Below are 16,408 nucleotides of genomic sequence, written 5' to 3' on the forward strand. Positions count from 1 at the left end.
CCACATCAATGCAGGGGTACCATAGGTACCCCTCATGTGCACCCCCGAGCCCTCCAACACCCTCCCCCAACAGCGAAGACAGCATGCTTCTCAATGGCGGCAACGCCGCCATGGAATGGCTGCTTTCCGCTGTCATCATAATATGGATGGTGGTGTCTTGCAGACACCAACACCATGTTATGCATGTTTTCTGCCCGGTCGGCGATTAGACCAGCAGAAAGGCGGCGGACAGTCTCTCCATCCGCCGCGGGCCCCAATCATCCTAATATGGCGGGGGGAAATGGGTGGCGGGTGGTGTATAAAGGCGGGTGGATCACCACCACCATATTGGCGGTGGCGATCCGCTCGACATTATAGACCCCTTAGTGTTATCCACTGACTTTTACTCTACATTGGGGGACTTCCCATTAATCCGAGACATAACTGCTATGAACCAGCATGATAACAATATGTCAAACAAGACTACACGTATATTTTTCACATTTACTGTCGGACCTTCAAAGGCAGATATCTTGGAGCTGATAGCAGACTTGTGTCGCCTTCTGTGGTAGCAAAGCTATTGTTTGGATACATTTAAACATTCATGAGTTCTCCGAAAGATAATGACATACTGTATATCGGCCAAGCCCAGACAGGATAAGGTGTTGGGAGTTTACAACAGTTGTGCGTCTAGTTATCTATTTGGGAAAATAATATTGTCTGTGATAACCATATAATCATGTAAACAATGTTTAGGTAACATATGTATTTGTATTTTTTTTTTTTTTTTGGAAAACCTTTATTGATTCTTCAACCAGTTACAAGTATGGGCCTACAACCACCAGGGCTGGCCGCTAATCAAAATCATTTCAATCAAGCAATTAGAGCCAGACTCGGCCTTCCGGGGGGCGAATACAGCACGACTTCAATTAAAACTGGCAGCATACCAAAATATACAAATAACAGGATAATAAAGGTTCCATTTTATAATATAAAGATAGAAGGATCAGGTGCCATACAATATCACAAAGGTGCATAAAGGGCGGGCAAAACAGTAGGAGGTCCACAGTTAGGTCGATATCATTCAAAACAGTGTCCCCGAGGCATACGATTCAGGATCAACAAGCATACAATTAATTTTCGCACCAATGGAGCGCCCGCCCGATGGTACTGAAGTACCGTGAAAGTATAGGCACAGATAAAAAGTCGACTATTGACAAAAGAATAGACCCACTACGCTGACCCGAAAAAGAGGAAACAAAAGAAAAGGCGAAGAAAGATAAGAAGAAAAAAAGGCCATATAAACAAATAGTAAAAACAAAATTCCCCCCCTCCAACCCTCCAGCCTGCACCCCTGCAGATGACTACGGCCTACCCCCCTAGCAGCGTGCCTGTCGCCCCAAAAATGAACCCGAAATATAGAAGAACAAAGGGAAAAAAGAAAAGGGAAAGAAAGAAGGGACTAAAACCCTGCCCAAAAAGGAGAAATGGAGGAGGGCTATGTCATACGCATTCCCGGGTCTCTCCCCCCGTCTTAACGAAGAATCCCCGGCAATGTGAACACAATCAAGCAGAGCACAATAAAACAGTACATCAGAGGAAACCAGAAATCCCGCCCCGGACTCCGTTAACCAAATAAAGCAGTCCGGTTACCGATAAATCAATATTGTGAAACCTCAAACAACACTCTCAGCCTTGGCCCCGTCGATCAAATTTGCTGATCCCCTCCGATAAAGAGCGCCCCACCGTAAAATCGTCAAAGGTCAAACAGAAGTTGTCGAAACATAGTCTATTAGTCGAAGAGAGGATGGCAAGTCCCAAAGTAGACGCTCGAGTCCAACGATGCCCCTTCCCGACTCTAAGACCAGGCACTATCCCATCCGCCATCTTGATGGATCAGCTGGGAAGGGGGTGCGACACAGTCCCACACAGATCACAATTACGAGCAAACGTCTCCAAATCGGGAAAAGCAGTGAAATGTTCCGCCAATTGCAGTTCCAAAGATTCCGACTTTATAGGTGCATCGCCAATCTCCACATGTTCGAACCGCTCCACTTCTGCAGGGGCATGGAAAACTCCAGGCACCGGGTCAAATGGCATCGCTGGGGTAGCAATAGGGAAAGGAACAGGCCACCGGGTCTCGGGCAACAAATCAGAGTCCGGTCCCGATCCTCTAATTCCGTCCGCCGCCAACATCAGATTCCAGGCCTGGGTCTTCATAGTCGCCTGAAGTGCCTCAAGGGTCGCCATCACTGACCGCAATGACGGGCCGCACTGAACCCGCTCTGCCGGGTTTCGCATAGCATCAAGCATATTGACCCCCATGTGAAATCTGACAAATTCGATGTACATAGACAGCATTCATTTCACTTCTTCTCCCACTCCTCTCCCTGTGGGCACCATGGATACTGTAAATTATTGACCGTATCACCCTGCCAGTAAGAACCCGTACCCCTATGCATATGTACAGCCATTCTAGGCACCATGGCCTTTTTACCCATTGGAATCCCCAGCTTCCCTCCTGCGCGTATCTTGCACCCCCTCTCTCATGTATAGGCCATGAAACCCGCTCCCTTTGCGCGACCCTGATGTGAAAGGTAACCCTCCTGCTTGACCCAGGCCTTCTCCATTCCCCTCTCGAAGAAGTATCCTTCGCCTCAGCTGACATAGCCCCCCAATTGTATCTGACTGCCCCTGTTCCCCCATGTACAGGTCGTAAGATCTCTCTCTCTCTCCCTCTCTGCGCGGCTCTGGTCCTGCACGCACCCCGTCCCCCCCCCCTCCTTCTCCTCACATGAACAAGTCGTAAACCCTCTTCTTCCGCAAAGCCCTGTCCTTGAGAGTCACGGCCGCGCCTGACCAGCACCTCCTTCCCTTCCATGAATGCCCCTCTATTGACGAGCCCTCCCTCCACGCTCGATTGTCCACGCAGACATGAATACCACTCCTTTGATGACCCCTTCCCCCGAGTCCGGCTGACCACGCATGTCCGAGGCCATCGCCTAAGCCAGGAGATACCATTTACTGCCCTTATTGTATGCCTAGTCACCCCACCCCCTGGGCCATGATCAGGCGCACACATCCTACGACACACTCAGCTGCATGATTGCCCTCCCCTCTTATCAGCAGGTCAAGGGTCCCCATTGTGAATGTATGTGGAATAGGATCATCACGAGGATTATAGGAATGTTTCCCTTTTGCGACACATTGACCCGATTGCATCATCAAACGTTCTGCAAATGTATAAAAGCCGGAGTCTCATGCTCACTTGTTAGAGCACCTCCCGAAAGACACTGTGTTTCGTGTCCGAAATGACATGCTCTCCTCATGAGTAATAAACTCTGTTCTTGATTCCTGCTCCCAGCGCCCGTCTCTTTATTTTGGTAATTATTCGGAATGGGAACTAAGAGGCGGTTTGCGCCAGCAGCCTGGGCATCGATAGAATTATGGGCTCACTTTCCACAATTGGCGTCCCAACGCGGGGTCCATCAGTGACATGGGGTTCGGTAAGAGAGATCCAGACGAAAAAGTGAACGTCTAAAATGATCGGGGTATGCCTGCCTTGAGAGGGCCCTAGCCCGGCTGCCGATCGACAGAACTTCACCAATTCTGAACGGACCTCTCTTGAGTGACCTATTGTCCTGACTGGAATCCCACAGGAATGCTACATGGAGTAAGAGAACGATCGGGCGCTGGAGGAAGGAGTCGAAGAACTGTCCGTATGGTCCGGTCCGGGTAAGATTAAGTAGGGTGTTTTTACGCCTGATTGGTAGGGTGGCTCTGTCCACCTGATTGATTGATTGTTTGTATTGAAAACCAGTATTTGTATACTGGCATTATTGGTATTGGTTCATTTAGCTTTGAGGGCTACTTGACATATTGGTTCTCTTGTGAGAACGAGACATTCTCTGTTTGCAAACAGCGGCGAATAGGAACGTCGTCCCTCTTTGCAGATAGAGAAGGGTAGGTAATGCAGACTTTTGTCCCCGTTGTAATCCGTCATGCCTACTTTTCTCCCCACTGAATTGTTTGAAGTCGATTAATAATCGATTGTTGCTCTTTGAGATCTTCCCTGTCCACAAACAGAGATGAATAGGAATATTCTGTTCCCTTTATGGATAGCGAAGGGCAGGTAATGCAGACATTTGTCCCCGTTGTAATCCGTCATGCCTGTTTTTCTCCCCACTGATTGGTTGGTTGCCTGGACATTGTTGTTCCAGGAATTGTTTCGTTTGAGGTATTTTCTATTTGCAAACAACGTAAAATAGAAACACTCTGTCTAGTCTTTGCAAGTAGAAAAGGGTAGGTTATGCCCCTTTGTGAATTCGTCAGTCCTACCCACTCCCCACTGGTTGGTTATTGTGGGGTAGCTCGCATGGTCCGCCCAGGAGACTACTCTTATGGAGGACATATGCTCTCTACTCATGGGCCATTTAATAGAAATAGACCGACTGGTCCGTCCAGGAGGCTACCCTAGTAAGTGGAAGTACATCGCTCGGTCTGTCCAGGATGATACCCTAATGAAGGAATATATGTTCCCCTTTTGATCGATAATCTCGTTCCACCCCGGACCATTTATTGGAGGGGACTCGTCTGGTCCGTCCAGATGTACCCCCCCTAGTGAAAAGGACACATAAAAATATGAAGTGATCACCGTTCCCTACTAACAGAAAGCTTTAGCTCGAAACACGCTAAGGAAGAGAAAGAAAAATAAAAAGAAATCAGGCTAAGTCAGTAACCCCCTGATGAGCTTTTGACTTCACCAAAAATAAGAAACATTAGAAGTAGTTCGGGATAAGAAATGTAACATGGCGAAACGATTCGATATCAGAACATAGCCACGAGGTAGCTAGGCTTCTCTGTCTGTTCCTGTTCCCAACATGTCTGCCTCATTGCCCGCCCCGCCCAAATAACGGTCACATGAAATAGAAACAACTCAATAGGTACCTACCCCCATTCCGGAAGCTCCCGAAGTGCAACAGGCCCGCGGTTACGCCCATCCGGAAGGCGAGGCCTGGAGGCACGAGGGACTCGCCTGCCCACGGTCAGAAGGAGACGATGTTGGGCAGGCGGTCCAAAAAGGATGACAAGGACCTCTCCGTCTTCTCCCTTCTGCCGCCCTGCAGGCCGCGGGGAGAGAGGGGGCTGTCTTGCCTCGGCCGCCGACCACCCCTCTCTCTCACCCGATCCGGCTCCTGTTGAGGGCCGGAGCCAAGGCGAAACGACAGCGAATCAAGTAGTCCCGCCACATTTCAAATTCGCCGCATGCCATCGCCTGCTGGTCCAGAACCGAAGCCAAGGCAAGAACGGCGGCAAATCAGATAGTCCCGCCACATGCCAAATTCACCGCCCGCCGCCGCTTGCATAGTGACAGGCAGTCCCGCCACATTTCGGGCTCCCTGGAGAATCAGGTAGTCCCGCCACATGTCAAAAAGGGAGGGGGGGGCTGTCTTGCCTCAGCCGCCGACCACCCCCCCCCCTCATCATCACTGGCTGGCATGGCCGATGTCGAAAACTATGGAGCCGGGGAACGGCGCAGGGTCGCTGGAAGGGGGAGATGCCGCGAACGGCCCTCCCCCACCTCCCTCCAGGTGGAGGCTTCCAGCGACACCCCAACGCTCTTCGCTTAAGGGTCAACATCAAAAAGAGGTCCTCTGCCCAGGACGGGCACACGCTCCATATCGCCTCTCCTCGACCTTGAAGATTCTATAAGAGCCGGGGGGCCCCCGACCCCCTGCATGGGTGCCCCCGTCCCCTTCGCCGGGAACCACGACAGCGGTGCTGCTCCTGCCGGCACCAGACTTGGATCGGAAATGGCTAAGATACCGCCACGGCACAGGCTTGTTCAGTTCCGGAGGAACACCAGAATGACCCGGTAGGAAAATTGTTGCCGCCCTTCCCACTCTTTGACTCATGGTCCATGTTGTTAGACTGTTAACCATATTGCACGAGACTTTCTGAACTGCCAATGGAAAAGTTCTGGGCCAACCTTGCGAGACTAGAGACACTCAGACTATGCTAGAACTCGCCTGACCCCACCCAAAATGGCGCCGACACAAAATGTGACGTTTTTAATGAACTTTGTTGCACCCTGATCGCGCAAGCTTTTTGCACCGAGATATATATAACGTTTGGATAATGAAAGTAAATATGAAGGATATTGAGTATGTGCTTAAACAATGAATTGACTTAAGGGTGGGTACTGTTTATGAGTTGGGAAATGAATTGGTATAAATGAATGATCATTGGACGACGTATTTATGAACGTATTTAAGATGAATTACTGACATGCATCATGCTTGCTCTGTAGGAGAGTTTAATATGATTTTATTGCACTGCCGCACTTTATACAATGAACTGCCACTAGCTTCGTTCTTCCCATGCACAGTTCCAATCTGCTCCGTGGCTAGCCCACCGGGTTGTAGGCCTGTATTTATGTGTCAACCCTCTTTTATTAAAGGTATTTTGGAAACGAAAGCATCATTGTAGCGGATTGCATTAATGAGTTTTGAATGAATTACTACTATGAGCAACGAGAAAGTATGATGAAGGCTAAAGGTTAAAAAGGACCCGATATTTAGCAGCCACACTATGTGTGACAGGCAGCCGGAAAGGTGCTTTAGAAGCCCTGAAACGACACCACAGAAATGCCACCCGGCCGCCACCCTTGTACCCGATCAAAAGAGGTTACGACCAAGTAGCTCATGTCGCACAGATCGTCAACGATTATCTGTCTGACCTCTCTGGTCCATCTGGGCTTAAACGCCGAGATGGTAAAGAAAGGCGGTACGTGAAGATGAGTCGAGTATGTGGTAAGTAAAAACATTTTCGGGCTACTACATGCTGATGTACTTTGAATGCTGCCACCCCCACCCCTTCTTTTCCCTCCCTTCTGCAGGTCACGTCGGAACGTCGGCTGAAGTGTGGAAGAGCGACGGTCAGACCACCGACGGAAAAGGAAAAGAGGGAATATGTGTGAAGTCGTCATAACGATAGGTTCTTAACAGACAAGACGTAGACTTAACATGACTGATCTTCCTTAGGACATAGCGACTGGGAGGATGGACTGACATAGAGACCGGACAGGTACTGAGTGACAAAAATAAAATTGACTAAGAAAAGACGCGTTAGATGAAATGACTGGACGTTTTGACTAGGTAGGGAAAGGACAAAAAGAAAATTGTACGTATAAGGGTTGCCACGGCGCCACCCGTCTAGGAAGTTAGAAATGTCGCCGATGTTCAAAATGCACTACTCCCTTTCTCACACTCTTGCAGATATAGCCAAGCTGTCCGACTGTTTTCCCGATCAATACTTGCCGTTGCCTCAGCCTGGAGAACTTCCCACCACAGGAGGGAACAGAAAAATGGTTTAAGATCCAACCATGGGTAACTAGCATGACCAGGTTGATTTCCGATCAGTCAACGGAGGTGTGAGTATTGGTAATTGGGAACGCTCACAGGCATGACAAACGAGAAGAAAAAGGGGGGAAAGGCAGAAAGAGCTAAGCACGTAGATAAATAGGATAGTAAAGACATGTAGGATATATATAAAAAACAGATGTTGTGGACTAACAATTGTTTCCCGTCTTGTTGTGAATGTCTTGTCTATGTGTAATACATGTGCCGTCTTCCCCGTCTGAGTTTGTGTGTGTGTAACGTACGAATATATGTCTCCCCTCTGTCTATATCTGCATGTTACCTGACCCTTGCTGTTCCGTGTTGTGAACGCACTAAATGACCTATTTTCGTACACGTCTCTCTCTCCACCCTTCTTTCTCTCTCTCTCCTTACATGTCATACGTGTACCGAATGGCTCGTTTAGGCTGCGGACGATTCTCACTCTCTTTGAGAGCCTCCCTATTTTCTGTCCATCTTTTTGGTAAAATTGTGCCCCACCGGCACCACCCCGATTTGATACGTATTTGAACACGAAGGTGTTCAGCGAAATTGACCAAAACTAAAATGACTGTATCTTGCCATGTTACTGCCTCTCCTTTCTGCAAAAATGAATGAACTTGAATTGGCTAAGAAGGAAAGGACAGGTAAGACGACTAAAAGTCCCCCAAATCAGGCCATTTCTAGGGGAACTGTATGTCAATGGCATCCTATGTCTGTTCTTCAGAGACGAACGCCAACGTCTAGATTGACACCCAATACCCCGATTGCCCCACCCCTTTGCACCCAAGCGCAAGCGCCTGAAGCATCCCCGCCCCACTTTTTGATAGAACCGCTTCCGTTGTCCCCGGTATAAACATAATGACCATGGGTAGCTGCTGACCCTTGAGGAAATCTTGTCTTGCCCGACCCCCGATGATGGCATCTCCGCCCTGTCTGAAAATGTTAGCCAAGTCCTGAAGGGAAATGCTCTGTAATATTGAATGCAATGTAACGCACAGTTGATGGAAATGTCATTTATCCTCGCATAAGTTATAAATAGGACAATGAATATACCTGCCATAAACACAGTAGGAATGCTGACACATGCACTGCTTGGTAATAGACCTCTGACTGTGACCAATGACCATAAGGACTCAAATGCGAAAAATTGAGGGAGGAATTCACATGCGTAGATATCTTCTTCTGCCATTTCTCTAAAACACTGTCTTGTACTCATTCAAAGATGCTCGATCACCGAAGGAGATGGGTCGGATGTGACGTACAGCCTGGCTACAGATCTTGGGACACGTGTGACCTCGACCGAAGGTGGAGCTGCAGAGCAACAAGATACGGACGAGACAGCACTTTCGACGTGGAAAATGAAAAATGACGGGCTGCCCTGAAGCCCTCCGTCTGCTAACCCACGTGTGCCTGGAGTCTCCGTCCCCCTTCTTTGGGCTTGTTATCCTTTGCTCCCTTGGTCCCTTTTGTGTGTCCCAGGAACTCTGACCCAACTCCGCTCACTCTTTCTCCCGTTGACTGTTTGAACAACATTCACCCACCTTCCCACGTGACTTTTTGCCAAAGGAAAGAACTGCATTCATATGGGAATAGGGTGTTGCCATAGAACTATAGGTGCCGAGCATAAGGCGCCACCAAACGGACTGTTTAGGGAACAGGACTGTGGTCTAACAGCAGGGGACTGACCGCACCCCGCAACGCGTGAGGATGGAACCGAGCTGGACCCGTAGCTCCATCGCCGGTGCTCAACAGCGCCACCGAAGGTACCCGGATTAGAGCCTACCAGTGATGGCTCGCTGATAAAAAGACACTGTGACGAAGAAATACTGTGCATTGGACTGAATTCCGCTCTCAACTGCCTGGTCAAAACTGTTCATTGGTCACATTTTTTAAGTCAGAAAGCCTTGTGCTATGTAATGCGTTTAACTGTTAAGGAACACACCGAAAATGTAATTTCGTATGTACTGCATTCTTCCCTTCACCTTAACTGTCTATGATTGTACGCCACATGTTAGTATCGACAAAGTGCTAATTCGTCATCGATGCTTGCCTGCCCGTAATGTCATCAGCTGCAAAAATGATTGCTGCTATGTAAAAAGGGGCGACTGTGAAATCTGACAAATTCGATGTACATAGACAGCATTCATTTCACTTCTTCTCCCACTCCTCTCCCTGTGGGCACCATGGATACTGTAAATTATTGACCGTATCACCCTGCCAGTAAGAACCCGTACCCCTATGCATATGTACAGCCATTCTAGGCACCATGGCCTTTTTACCCATTGGAATCCCCAGCTTCCCTCCTGCGCGTATCTTGCACCCCCTCTCTCATGTATAGGCCATGAAACCCGCTCCCTTTGCGCGACCCTGATGTGAAAGGTAACCCTCCTGCTTGACCCAGGCCTTCTCCATTCCCCTCTCGAAGAAGTATCCTTCGCCTCAGCTGACATAGCCCCCCAATTGTATCTGACTGCCCCTGTTCCCCCATGTACAGGTCGTAAGATCTCTCTCTCTCTCCCTCTCTGCGCGGCTCTGGTCCTGCACGCACCCCGTCCCCCCCCCCTCCTTCTCCTCACATGAACAAGTCGTAAACCCTCTTCTTCCGCAAAGCCCTGTCCTTGAGAGTCACGGCCGCGCCTGACCAGCACCTCCTTCCCTTCCATGAATGCCCCTCTATTGACGAGCCCTCCCTCCACGCTCGATTGTCCACGCAGACATGAATACCACTCCTTTGATGACCCCTTCCCCCGAGTCCGGCTGACCACGCATGTCCGAGGCCATCGCCTAAGCCAGGAGATACCATTTACTGCCCTTATTGTATGCCTAGTCACCCCACCCCCTGGGCCATGATCAGGCGCACACATCCTACGACACACTCAGCTGCATGATTGCCCTCCCCTCTTATCAGCAGGTCAAGGGTCCCCATTGTGAATGTATGTGGAATAGGATCATCACGAGGATTATAGGAATGTTTCCCTTTTGCGACACATTGACCCGATTGCATCATCAAACGTTCTGCAAATGTATAAAAGCCGGAGTCTCATGCTCACTTGTTAGAGCACCTCCCGAAAGACACTGTGTTTCGTGTCCGAAATGACATGCTCTCCTCATGAGTAATAAACTCTGTTCTTGATTCCTGCTCCCAGCGCCCGTCTCTTTATTTTGGTAATTATTCGGAATGGGAACTAAGAGGCGGTTTGCGCCAGCAGCCTGGGCATCGATAGAATTATGGGCTCACTTTCCACACCCACGGAGAGGCGCCGTCCCCGGGGTAAGATTAGGCGGAGCAGGAATGAGCCGTGAGGGACCGATCGTCAGTAGGCGTTAGTGCGCACCAAGTCTCGGATCCAACGGCCCCGGCGCTATGAACGCCAGGCCCCCGGGTCTCGGACCCCCACACACACCACCTCGGGCATCACTCGTCTCTGCACCTCCGGTACAGTTCCAGGCGACAGATCGGCAGCAAGTCAATCATGAAGATGTCCGTGGACCGGACCCTGCCGCTCTCTCCGGTCCGTTGTTGTTCAACTAGGACCCGGCTAGACCAACACTTGAGACCCCAGCTTCCAGACTGGGCTAGGCCTCAAATTAAACCTCGACATAACTCCACTCCACCATGTCGGAAAATCCTCGGGATTGCACCCTCAGTTCGCAGAGTAGTTCATGCACCCGGATATGGGGCGAGAAATCAGGATATATGACAGGATCTTCGAGTGAGAGACGGGGGTCAGCGGAGCCGGGAAGCTATGCGGCCATCTTGCTTGCTGTCGTAGCTCCTCCCCATGTATTTGTATTTTTGTGATTGAAGATTGTTCTAATGAAATATATGTGCTTTCAGAATCCTATCTATTAAATTGTCTCTGTAAATTGGACCTTACATTGTGAAGCACGTAAATAAAACATAATGTACTCCCCAAAAGTACTTAAGAACATTTTTTAAGGCTCTAACAGTATATGTAATACTGTTTGAAACAAGATGGTAGCGTTATGCTGGCTGGGTTGGTTGAAGTACATGCAGGTCACTGCCTCTCCCAGTCTGTTTTTTTCATTTCCATAAATAGCCTGATTTCTGAGTGAAATATTAAAGACACAATACATTAGAGCAGCGGTTCCTAACCTTTTCAATTTTAAAGCCCTCCACTGAATCATAATTGGAAGTCAGGGACCCTCGGACTAAGCTATTTTTTTGACTAGGACCTCAAAAAAATACTCAAAAATATAGACATAGGAATACATGAAAAAAAATCTCAAATATTGAAATTTTTTGTTTAATTCACAATCAAATATTGTCAGTTTTGCTTCTTCATTCAAACATACTTTATTAATTTGTATTCATTAATTTTAATTTTATAAAAACGTTTGCAGACACCCTGCATAGGCCTCACAGACCCCCCAGAGGTCCTTGGGACACAGGTTAAGAACCACTGTACCAGAGAATTCATTAGTGAGGGACAATACATATAAAAGAGAGTCAATCCACTATCCACAAAATTAAAGATAGTCAACTAAGTGTACGTAGTGACATTAGGACTTTTCATCATTGACGCTGGAAAAAATCTGGATTTTCTTGCAAGACTGGAGACTACCATTGTGCTATTTTGAAGCTGCTTAATGATAGAATAAGCATGAACAATTGGTTTGCAATGGAAAGTTTCGAAAGTGGAAGCTGCAACCAATTAGCAGCTCTCAGAATGTTATGTTAATGCAAGCGTATAGGAAGCCATGGAACTCCTAGAGGAATGACCCCATGAAACAGGTTCTATCAATTCCACATTGTTTCATGGACCACGTAACCCATCTGGAAAGAGTAGCAGAGGATACAGGACAATGAAGTTTCCTAAAGTAAACAAGGATTTGCGAATAAAGCATTATGAGAGCCGATGTTCGAGCTTCCTACTCTTTATTGTTATGTTATGTAATGTCTCTTTCATAGCGCACGGCTACCCCGAGGGGTGTCCCGGCGCTTTGGCAAAGAGAACTGAGGCAGAGAAACACAACACAGCTACTCACAGTGGTCACAAGACTCATACAGAAAAAAGCCAAGTCTTCAGCTCCTTTCTGAAAGAAAGGAGACTGTTAGCCTTCCTTAGGGAAACAGGAAGCTCATTCCAGCAACGTGCCGCCAGGTAACGGAAGGAGCGCCCTCCGACCCTGGCGAGTCTGATAGGCGGAACATCGGCTTTGCCCAACAAGGCCGACCGCAGAGTTCTCCTCGGCGCATAAAAGGACATGCGCTTCCTGATATAATTCGGGCCAATAGAGTGCAGGGCCTTAAAAGCACGGGTCAAGATCTTAAATGTGACTCTTTTAGAGATAGGCAGCCAATGCAGTCTATTGAGCAGTTCGGATGCTCTTGCCCTACGTGGAAGGCCAAAAATGGCTCTAGCCGCTGAATTCTGCACAATTGGCAAACGGGCCAACAGATATTTAGGCAGCCCTAAATAAAGGGCATTGGCATAATCCAATCGCAATCCTATTAGCGCCTGGACAATAATTTTTTTATATTGCAGGGACAGCAGTGGAAGAAACTTCCGAAGCATTTTCAAAATGCCAAAACATTTCCCAGACAGCCCAATAATCTGGGGTCTGAAAGCGAGGCTATCATCACACAACACACCAAGGTTTTTGGCTTGTGTGGAGACCGCAGCAGGAGGAAACATGTCCTGAGGCCACCAAGTTTTCCAACAGGGATCAGGTAGACACCCTAAGAAAAGCAGCTCCGACTTATCGGAGTTGCATTCCAGGCTATGCCGCTGAAACCAATCAAAGACCGCACCTAGGCAATCTCTGATCTTGTTGCCACCGAAAGCCTCTCCCTTCTTGCATGTGAAAAGGAGCTGGGTGTCATCAGCGTAAGATATGATCTGGGCACCAAAGGCCTCCGCCACCGCCGCCAGAGGGGCCATATAGATATTAAAAAGGGTGGGGCTCAGAATGGACCCTTGAGGAACCCCCACCTCTGGCGGCAGCATTTCAGCGGAGAAAGGAGGTGCCCAGACCACCTGTCGACTGCCGGACAAAAAAGATTTAAACCAGTCCAACACCGTCCCACGAATCCCGATCTCCCTGAGTCTTAAAAGGAGACCGTCATGGGGGACAGTGTCGAAAGCCGCCGACAAGTCAAGCATAACCAAGATAGCCTTTCCCCCGAGATCAAGAGTTTCTCTGATGGCATCGGTGATCTCAAGAAGGGCTGTCTCCGTGCTATAATTAGCGTGGAAGCCCGATTGAGAATCATGGAGGATGTTGTTGGTCTCAATAAAGTTGGTAATCGAGAGCTGCACATGTTTCTCAAACACCTTCGCCAGAGCAGGGAGGAGGGAGATCGGCCTGTAGTTCGCATGCACAAGGGGATCTAGAGTGGGCTTTTTGAGTAGCGGCAAGATCAGAGCATGTTTCCACTCCAAAGGAACCACTCCCGTGTTCAAGGAGAGATTAAGCAGTGGGTTAAGCAAGATGCTAACTGCCGTCGCTACTCTACCCAGGCATCTCGCTGGACAAGGATCCAGTGGCGAGCCAGAGTGAAGCTTGGACAAAAGATCAAGAGAGGTGTCAGAGGACAGGGGCGGAAAAACCGTTAGAACAGGACTAATCTCATTCGATGGTAAGGGGGAAAGAGATCGGTTTACAAACCGATGAAATAAGTTCCCTAGCCGGGAAAGAGTCCTGGATAGCCTTAATTTTATGTACAAAAAAATCCCTAAGTTGGCTGATTCAGACTTCGAAATGAGAATGAGATGGCGAGCAAGAGGAAGGGGAAAAAAACTCCTTTACTATTCTAAAAAGTTATTTACTAATGTTTTCCGCTTCGTCAATTCTGCACTCCAAATAGACTTTTTTTCCCTCAGAGATGTGCCTATGATAAAGCCTAATTGCATCCCGATATTTTAGTTTATCATCCGGCTCATATTTTCGTCGCCATACTCTTTCGGCTTTTTTACAGTCTTGACGCATTTTCCTTAAGGAAGGGGTAAGCCATGGGGCAGAGACATGACTAGCCGCAGATTTAGCTGGCTTAGCCGGGGCTAGCTCATCAAATCTGGCTCTTAGCCACTTCTGAACAGAGTCTAGGCTTTCTTCCACGTCATCCGTAAGCGCACAGAGATGTCGGCGGAGAGCATCAGATAGCATTTCCGCCGTGACCAAATGAAATGCTCTCATTGGTCGTTTCGTGTCTTTCAGTACTCTTTGGCCAGTCATAGCCAAGAAAGGGATGCTAAAATTGATTAAAAAATGGTCAGACCATAACACTGGAAGCGGCAAAGACACAAGAATCTGCCTGGTAGAAAAGATTTGATCAATAGTATGGCCTTTGTTATTGCTTGGGGCTGGCAATATAAGAAACCAGCCCTAGTAAAAAGGCAATATCCTGCAGCTTAATCGTGTCAGGATCCGCTGCGATGTCCATATGAAAATTCAAGTCCCCCAGCATGATACAATACTCCGATCTCAAGCAGGGCACAGAAAGCGCCACCTTCAAATCGTCAAAGAAAGAGCCAATGGGCCCTGGAGCTCTGTAGATAAGGAGCCCGGTGCACGTCTGACGCGGCGATAGGCCAAATGTAAAGCCTAAGGCTTCACATCCCGAGATGTTATCAACAGGAAACGTAGTGCACGGGAGACCTTTATCCACAATCAAAGCCAGGCCTCCTCCCCTGCCCCCAACTCTATCCTTCCTAAAGATGGTGTAATTCGGAGGTATAGCAGTAGCCAGATCAGGACCAGAGCACTCACCAAGCCAAGTCTCCGTTAAAAATAGGCAGGATATTTTAGAGTCAGACAATAAATTCCAGATGTCTGTGGAATGTCTGCAGAGGGATCTGGTGTTAAGGAGAGAGCATTGGCAATACAAAAGAGGTTCAGACACCGATCCATTCGCAACACCAGGCCGCCAACCACATGACGGACAGCATTTCTTAACAAGGCGACCTCCAGGAAAAACATGCTGACAAGAGGGGGAATATTTACGCAGAGCAAAAAGCTCCGCAGAGCTATAAGCAACCATCCAAAAGAAACATATACAAATATTAAATCTAAGAGGCAAAGGTCCCAGCGTCCTACCTCGTCCGCCTCCGAGACGCTGAAGAGCGCAGAAGGGCATGGGCTCTGGCACGACTCAGGTGCAGGGAAGGCGCACCCGCTGCGCGCTTCCGCTGCGCGTCAGGTAGCGAGCATTAAATAGCCTGCTCTCCACGTCCACGAGCGCAGGGACGCTCCAAGATGGCATTCGCTCCTCCCTGCCCAATCCAAGATGTCACTCACCGCCCCCAGACCTCCCCGGAACCGGACCCGCTTAGCAGCGGTGGGTTTTCCAGTGAAATTAAGGTGCAGGTAAGGGCCAGGACAGGGTCAGTAAAAACTAGGGCTAAATAAAATTAAAATAAACAGAAATCCAAAAACGGGTATTTAAAAATTAAGCAGAGCAGCGCTCTATGCGAGCGTAACCAGCAGCGAGGCGCCGAGACAACTCTCAGCCGCAGGACACCTTTACCAGGCTGCCCCCTCACTGAGCTCGCCCTAAATAGCCTGCTCTCCGCGTCCACGAGCGGAGGGACGCTCCAAGATGGCGTTTGCTCCTCCCTGCCCAATCCAAGATGTCACTCACCGCCCCCAGACGTCCCCGGAACCGGACCAGCTAAGCAGCGGTGGGTTTTCCAGTGAAATTAAGGTGCAGGTAAGGGCCAGGACAGGGTCAGTAAAAACAAGGGCTAAATAAAATTAAAATAAACAGAAATCCAAAAACGGGTATTTAAAAATTAAGCAGAGCAGCGCTCTATGCGAGCGTAACCAGCAGCGAGGCGCCGAGACAACTCTCAGCCGCAGGACACCTTTACCAGGCTGCCCCCTCACTGAGCTCACCCTAAATAGCCTGCTCTCCGCGTCCACGAGCGCAGGGACGCTCCAAGATGGCGTTCGCTCCTCCCTGCCCAATCCAAGTTGTCACTCAGCTCCCCCAGACCTCCCCAGAACCGGACCCGCTAAGCAGCGGTGGGTTTTCCAGTGAAATTAAGGTGCAGGTAAGGGCCAGG

Source organism: Lissotriton helveticus, chromosome 1_1 (genome assembly GCF_964261635.1).
Source record: "Lissotriton helveticus chromosome 1_1, aLisHel1.1, whole genome shotgun sequence".
Taxonomy (NCBI): Eukaryota; Metazoa; Chordata; class Amphibia; order Caudata; family Salamandridae; genus Lissotriton; species Lissotriton helveticus.